Source organism: Triticum urartu, chromosome 6A (assembly GCF_056163025.1).
Source record: "Triticum urartu cultivar PI428250 chromosome 6A, HENAU_Tu73, whole genome shotgun sequence".
Classification (NCBI taxonomy): Eukaryota; Viridiplantae; Streptophyta; class Magnoliopsida; order Poales; family Poaceae; genus Triticum; species Triticum urartu.
The window spans coordinates 14,780,001-14,787,483 of record NC_141878.1 but is presented as its reverse complement, the minus strand read 5'-3'; positions in this window follow the sequence as shown (position 1 = coordinate 14,787,483).

The following is a 7,483-nucleotide window of genomic DNA, read 5'->3' as shown; positions in this document are numbered from 1 at the left end:
CGAACTATGAAGAAGCGATGGTGAGCCCAGATTCCGCAAAGTGGCTTGAAGCCATGAAATCTGAGATGGGATCCATGTATGAGAACAAAGTATGGACTTTGGTTGACTTGCCCGATGATCGGCAAGCAATTGAGAATAAATGGATCTTCAAGAAGAAGACTGACGCTGATGGTAATATTACTGTCTACAAAGCTCGACTTGTCGCAAAAGGTTTTCGACAAGTTCAAGGGGTTGACTACGATGAGACCTTCTCACCCGTAGCGATGCTTAAGTCTATCCAAATCATGTTAGCAATTGCCGCATTTTATGATTATGAAATTTGGCAGATGGATGTCAAAACTACATTCCTGAATGGATTTCTGGAAGAAGAGTTGTATATGATGCAACCGGAAGGTTTTGTTGATCCAAAGGGAGCTAACAAAGTGTGCAAGCTCCAGCGTTCCATTTATGGACTGGTGCAAGCCTCTCGGAGTTGGAATAAACGCTTTGATAGTGTGATCAAAGCATTTGGTTTTATACAGACTTTTGGAGAAGCCTGTATTTACAAGAAAGTGAGTGGGAGCTCTGTAGCGTTTCTGATATTATATGTAGATGACATATTACTGATTGGAAATGATATAGAATTTTTGGATAGCATAAAGGGGTACTTGAATAAGAGTTTTACAATGAAAGACCTCGGTGAAGCTGCTTACATATTAGGCATTAAGATCTATAGAGATAGATCAAGACGCCTAATTGGACTTTCACAAAGCACATACCTTGACAAAGTTTTGAAAAAGTTCAAAATGGATCAAGCAAAGAAAGGGTTCTTGCCTGTGTTACAAGGTGTGAAATTGAGTAAGACTCAATGCCCGACCACTGCAGAAGATAGAGAGAATATGAAAGATGTTCCCTATGCATCAGCCATAGGATCTATCATGTATGCAATGTTGTGTACCAGACCTGATGTGTGCCTTGCTATAAGTTTAGCAGGGAGGTACCAAAGTAATCCAGGAGTGGATATCTGGACAGCGGTCAAGAACATCCTGAAATACCTGAAAAGGACTAAGGATATGTTTCTCGTATATGGAGGTGACAAAGAGCTCACCGTAAAAGGTTACGTTGATGCAAGCTTTGACACTGATCCGGACGATTCTAAATCGCAAACCGGATACGTGTTTACATTAAACGGTGGAGCTGTCAGTTGGTGCAGTTCTAAACAAAGCGTCGTAGCGGGATCTACATGTGAAGTGGAGTACATAGCTGCTTCGGAAGCAGCGAACGAAGGAGTCTGGATGAAGGAGTTCATATCCGATCTAGGTGTCATACCTAATGCATCGGGTCCAATGAAAATCTTTTGTGACAATACTGGTGCAATTGCCTTGGCAAAGGAATCCAGATTTCACAAAAGGACCAAACACATCAAGAGACGCTTCAACTCCATCCGGGATCTAGTCCAGGTGGGAGACATAGAGATTTGCAAGATACATACGGATCTGAATGTTGCAGACCCGTTGACTAAGCCTCTTCCACGAGCAAAACATGATCAACACCAAGGCTCCATGGGTGTTAGAATCATTACATTGTAATCTAGATTATTGACTCTAGTGCAAGTGGGAGACTGAAGGAAATATGCCCTAGAGGCAATAATAAAGTTATTATTTATTTCCTTATAATCATGATAAATGTTTATTATTCATGCTAGAATTGTATTAACCGGAAACATAATACATGTGTGAATACATAGACAAACAAAGTGTCACTAGTATGCCTCTACTTGACTAGCTCGTTAATCAAAGATGGTTATGTTTCCTGACCATGAACAATGAGTTGTTACTTGATTAACGAGGTCACATCATTAGTTGAATGATCTGATTGACATGACCCATTCCATTAGCTTAGCACCCGATCGTTTAGTATGTTGCTATTGCTTTCTTCATGAGTTATACATGTTCCTATGACTATGAGATTATGCAACTCCCGTTTATCGGAGGAACACTTTGGGTGCTACCAAACGTCACAACGTAACTGGGTGATTATAAAGGAGCATTACAGGTGTCTCCAAAGATAGATGTTGGGTTGGCGTATTTCGAGATTAGGATTTGTCACTCCGATTGTCGGAGAGGTATCTCTGGGCCCTCTCGGTAATACACATCACATAAGCCTTGCAAGCATTACAACTAATATGTTAGTTGTAAGATGATGTATTACGGAACGAGTAAAGAGACTTGCCGGTAACGAGATTGAACTAGGTATTGGATACCGACGATCGAATCTCGGGCAAGTAACATACCGATGACAAAGGGAACAACGTATGTTGTTATGCGGTCTGACCGATAAAGATCTTCGTAGAATATGTAGGAGCCAATATGGGCATCCAGGTCCCGCTATTGGTTATTGACCGGAGACGTGTCTCGGTCATGTCTACATTGTTCTCGAACCCGTAGGGTCCGCACGCTTAAGGTAACGATGACAGTTATATTATGAGTTTATGCATTTTGATGTACCGAAGGTTGTTCGGAGTCCCGGATGTGATCACGGACATGACGAGGAGTCTCGAAATGGTTGAGACGTAAAGATTGATATATTGGAAGCCTATGTTTGGATATCGGAAGTGTTCCGGGTGAAATCGGGATTTTACCGGGTTACCGGGAGGTTACCGGAACCCCCCGGGAGCCATATGGGCCTTCATGGGCCTTAGTGGAAAGGAGAAAGGGGCATCCCAAGGTGGCTGCGCACCTCCCCCCTCCCCTAGTCCTATTAGGACTAGGAGAAGGTGGCTCCTTTATATACTGAGGTAGAGGCACCCTAGAACACACAAGTTGATCCACGTGATCTATTCCTTAGCCGTGTGCGGTGCCCCCTGCCACCATATTCCTCGATAATACTGTAGCGGAGTTTAGGCGAAGCCCTGCTGCTGTAGTTCATCAAGATCGTCACCACGCCATCGTGCTGACGGAACTCTTCCCCGACACTTTGCTGGATCGGAGTCCGGGGATCGTCATCGAGCTGAACGTGTGCTCGAACTCGGAGGTGCCGTAGTTTCGGTGCTTGATCGGTTGGATCGTGAAGACGTACGACTACTTCCTCTACGTCGTGTCAGCGCTTCCGCAGTCAGTCTGCGTTGGGTACGTAGACAACACTCTCCCCTCTCGTTGCTATGCATCACATGATCTTGCGTGTGCGTAGGAAATTTTTTGAAATTACTACGAAACCCAACAGATGCAGCACCCTCAAGCTATCCAGATGTGTGAGGGGGTGCTCCACATCCGCGATGTGCAAGGCCCCAAGGGGACTGGATCCGTGGAGGCTAGGCTTGAAGCTATGGAGCAGGAAGTCTTCTGGTGTAAGGGGATGGTGGAATGTGGACTCAATGCCAATCACCTCATGATCGCGGACTACACCCGTGATCTCAAGGTGGATGCAAGTCCATGAAGGACATCGTATTCTCCTTCAACAAGCAAATCAACTTCCTCCAGAGCTAGATCTATGACCTTCAAAACTAAGTCTTTGAATATGAGGCAAGGTTTAAAGGTATGAGTTTGGCTGCCAGTTGCAGGACCCACGAGACTCACTCCTCTTCTTATGATGGTGAGCCTCTGCCATGGAAACCCGAGGACAAGATCGCTACCATTTCATCACCACCACCTCCTTCTTCATCACCAAAATAAAATTGAGTATCAGATATGGGCACTCCCCTTGGCTTGCGCCAAGCTTGGGGGAGGTGCATGCTACCTCTTGAGCACTGCGTTGGTTTTCCCCGAAGAGGAAGGGATGATGCAGCAAAGTAGCGTAAGTATTTCCCTCAGTTTTTGAGAACCAAGGTATCAATCCAGTAGGAGGCTACGCGCGAGTCCCTTGCACCTGCACAAAACAAATAAATCCTCGCAACCAACGCAAATAGGGGTTGTCAATCCCTATAGGGCCACTTATGAGAGTGAGATCTGATAGATATGATAAGATAATATTTTTGCTATTTTTGTGATAAAGATGCAAAGTAAAATAAAGGCAAAGGAAATAGCAAAGGAAATAACTAAGTAGTAGGAGATCAATATGATAAAGATAGACCCAGGGGCCATAGGTTTCACTATGGCTTCTCTCGAGAGCATAAGTATTCTACGGTGGGTGAACAAATTACTGTTGAGCAATTGACAGAATTGAGCATAGTTATGAGAATATCTAGGTATGATCATGTATATAGGCATCACGTCCGAGACAAGTAGACCGACTCCTGCCTGCATCTACTACTATTACTCCACTCATCGACCGCTATCCAGCATGCATCTAGAGTATTAAGTTAAAAAAACAGAGTAACGCCTTAAGCAAGATGACATGATGTAGAGGGATAGACTCATGCAATATGAAGAAAACCCCATCTTGTTATCCTTGATGGCAACAATACAATATGTGCCTTGTTGCCCTTACTGTCACCGGGAAATGACACCGCAAGATTGAACCCAAAGCTAAGCACTTCTCCCATTGCAAGAACGATCAATCTAGTAGGCCAAACCAAACTGATAATTCGAAGAGACTTGCAAAGATAACCAATCATACATAAAAGAATTCAGAGAAGATTCAAATATTATTCATAGATAGACTTGATCATAAACCCACAATTCATCGATCTCAACAAACACACCGCAAAAAGAAGATTACATCAAATAGTTCTCCACAAGAGAGGGGGAGAACATTGTATTGAGATCCAAAAAGAGAGAAGAAGCCATCTAGCTACTAACTATGGACCCGTAGGTCTGAGGTGAACTACTCACACTTCATCGGAGGGGCTATGGTGTTGATGTAGAAGCCCTCCGTGATCGATGCCCCCTCCGGCGGAGCTCCGGAACATGCCCCAAGATGGGATCTCATGGATACAGAAAGTTACGGCGGTGGAATTAGGGTTTTGGCTCCTGTTCTAATCATTTGGGGGTACGTGGATATATATAGGAGGAAGAAGTACATCGGTGGAGCAACAGGGGGCCCATGAGGGTGGGGGCGCGCCCCCCTACCTCGTGGACTCCTATTACGTGCCTTGACGTAGGGTCCAAGTCTCCCGGGTCTTATGTGTTGAGAAAATCACGTTCCCGAAGGTTTCATTCCGTTTGGACTCCGTTTGATATTCCTTTTCTTCGAAACCCTAAAACAGGCAAAAAACAGCAATTCTGGACTGGGCCTCCGGCTAATAGGTTAGTCCCAAAAATAATATAAAGTGGATAATAAAGCCAAATAATGTCCAAAACAGTAGATAATATAGCATGGAGCAATCAAAAATTATAGATACGTTGGAGACGTATCAAGCATCCCCAAGCTTAATTCCTACTCGTCCTCGAGTAGGTAAATGATAAAAACAGAATTTTTGATGCGGAGTGCTACTTGGCATAATTTTAATGTAATTCTTCTTAATTGTGGTATGAATATTCAGATCCGAAAGATTCAAGACAAAAGTTCATATTGACATAAAAATAATAATACGTCAAGCATACTAACAAAGCAATTATGTCTTCTCAAAATAACATGGTCAAAGAAAGTTCATCCCTACAAAATCATATGGTTTAGTCATGTTTCATTTTCGTCACACAAGAATGCTCTCATCATGCACAACCCCGATGACAAGCCAAGCAATTGTTTCATACTTTTGTAATCTCAAACCTATAAACTTTCATGCAATATATGAGCGCGAGCCATGGACATGGCACTATAGGTGGAATAGAATATAATGAGGGGGTTATGTGGAGAAGACAAAAGAGGAGAAAGTCTCACATCAATGAGGCTAATCAATGGGCTATGGAGATGCCCACCGATTGATGTTAATGCAAGGAGTAGGGATTGCCATGCAACGGATGCACTAGAGCTATAAATGTATGAAAGCTCAACAAAAGAAACTAGTGGGTGGGCATCCAACTTGCTTGCTCACGAAGACCTAGGGCACTTGAGGAGGCCCATTGTTGGAATATACAAGCCAAGTTCTTATAATGAAAATTCCCACTAGTATATGAAAGTGACAAAACAAGAGAGACTCTCTATCATGAAGATTATGGTGCTACTTTGAAGCACAAGTGTGGCAAAGGATAGTAACATTATCCCTTCTCTCCTTTTCTCTTTTTTTCTTTTTTGGGCCTTTTCCCTTTTTTATGGCCTTTCTCTTTTTTTGGGCCTTCTCTTTTTTTTAATGTCCTTTCTCCTTATATATCTTCCTCACTTGGGACAATGCTCTAGAAAATGAGGATCATCACACTTCTATTTATTTACAACTCAATGATTACAACTCGATACTAGAACAAAGTATGACTCTATATGAATGCCTCTGACGGTGTATCGGGATATGCAATGGATCAAGAGTGACATGTATGAAAGAATTATGAACGGTGGCTTTGCCACAAATACTATGTCAACTACATGATCATGCTAAGCAATATGACAATGATGAATGTGTCATGATGAACGGAATGGTGGAAAGTTGCATGGCAATATATCTCGGAATGGCTATGGAAATGCCATAATAGGTAGGTATGGTGGCTGTTTTGAGGAAGATATAAGGAGGTTTATGTGTGAAAGAGCGTATCATGCATGTCACGGGGTTTGGATGCACCGGTGAAGTTTGTGCCAACTCTCAATGTGAGAAAGGGCAATGCACGGTACCGAAGAGGCTAGCAAGGATGGAAGGGTGAGAGTGCGTATAATCCATGGACTCAACATTAGTCATAAAGAACTCACATACTTATTGCAAAAATCTACAAGTCATCAAAAACCTCGGTACTACGTGCATGCTCCTAGGGGATAGATTGGTAGGAAAAGACCATCGCTCGTCCCCGACCGCCACGCATAAGGAAGACAATCAAATAACACCTCATGTTTAAAATTTGTTGCATAACGTTTACCATACATGCATGCTACGGGACTTGCAAACTTCAACACAAGCATTTCTTAATTTCACAACTACTCAACTAGCACGACTTTGATATTATTACCTCCATATCTCAAAACAATCTGCAAGCATCCAACTTCTCTTAGTATTCAAAACACTCCTAAGAAAATTTTACTGATCTTGAATACCCAGCATATTAGGATTTTAAGAAAATTACCGTGTTGTTAAGACTCTCAAAATAATCTAAGTGAAGCATGAGAGATCAATAGTTTCTATAAAACAAATCCACCACCGTGCTCTAAAAGATAGAAGTGAAGTACTAGAGCAAAATTATATAACTCAAAAGATATAAGCGAAGCACATAGAGTATTCTAACAAATTCCAAATCATGTATGGCTCTCTCAAAACGTGTGTACAGCAAGGATGATTGTGGTAGACTAAAAATCAAAGACTCAAATAATACAAGACACTCCAAGCAAAACACATATCATGTGGCGAATAAAAATATAGCTCCAAGCAAAGTTACCGATAGAAGTAGACGAAAGAGGGGATGCCTTCCGGGGCATCCCCAAGCTTTGGCTTTTAGGTGTCCTTAGATTATCTTGGGGGTGCCATGGTCATCCCCAATATTAGGCTCTTGCC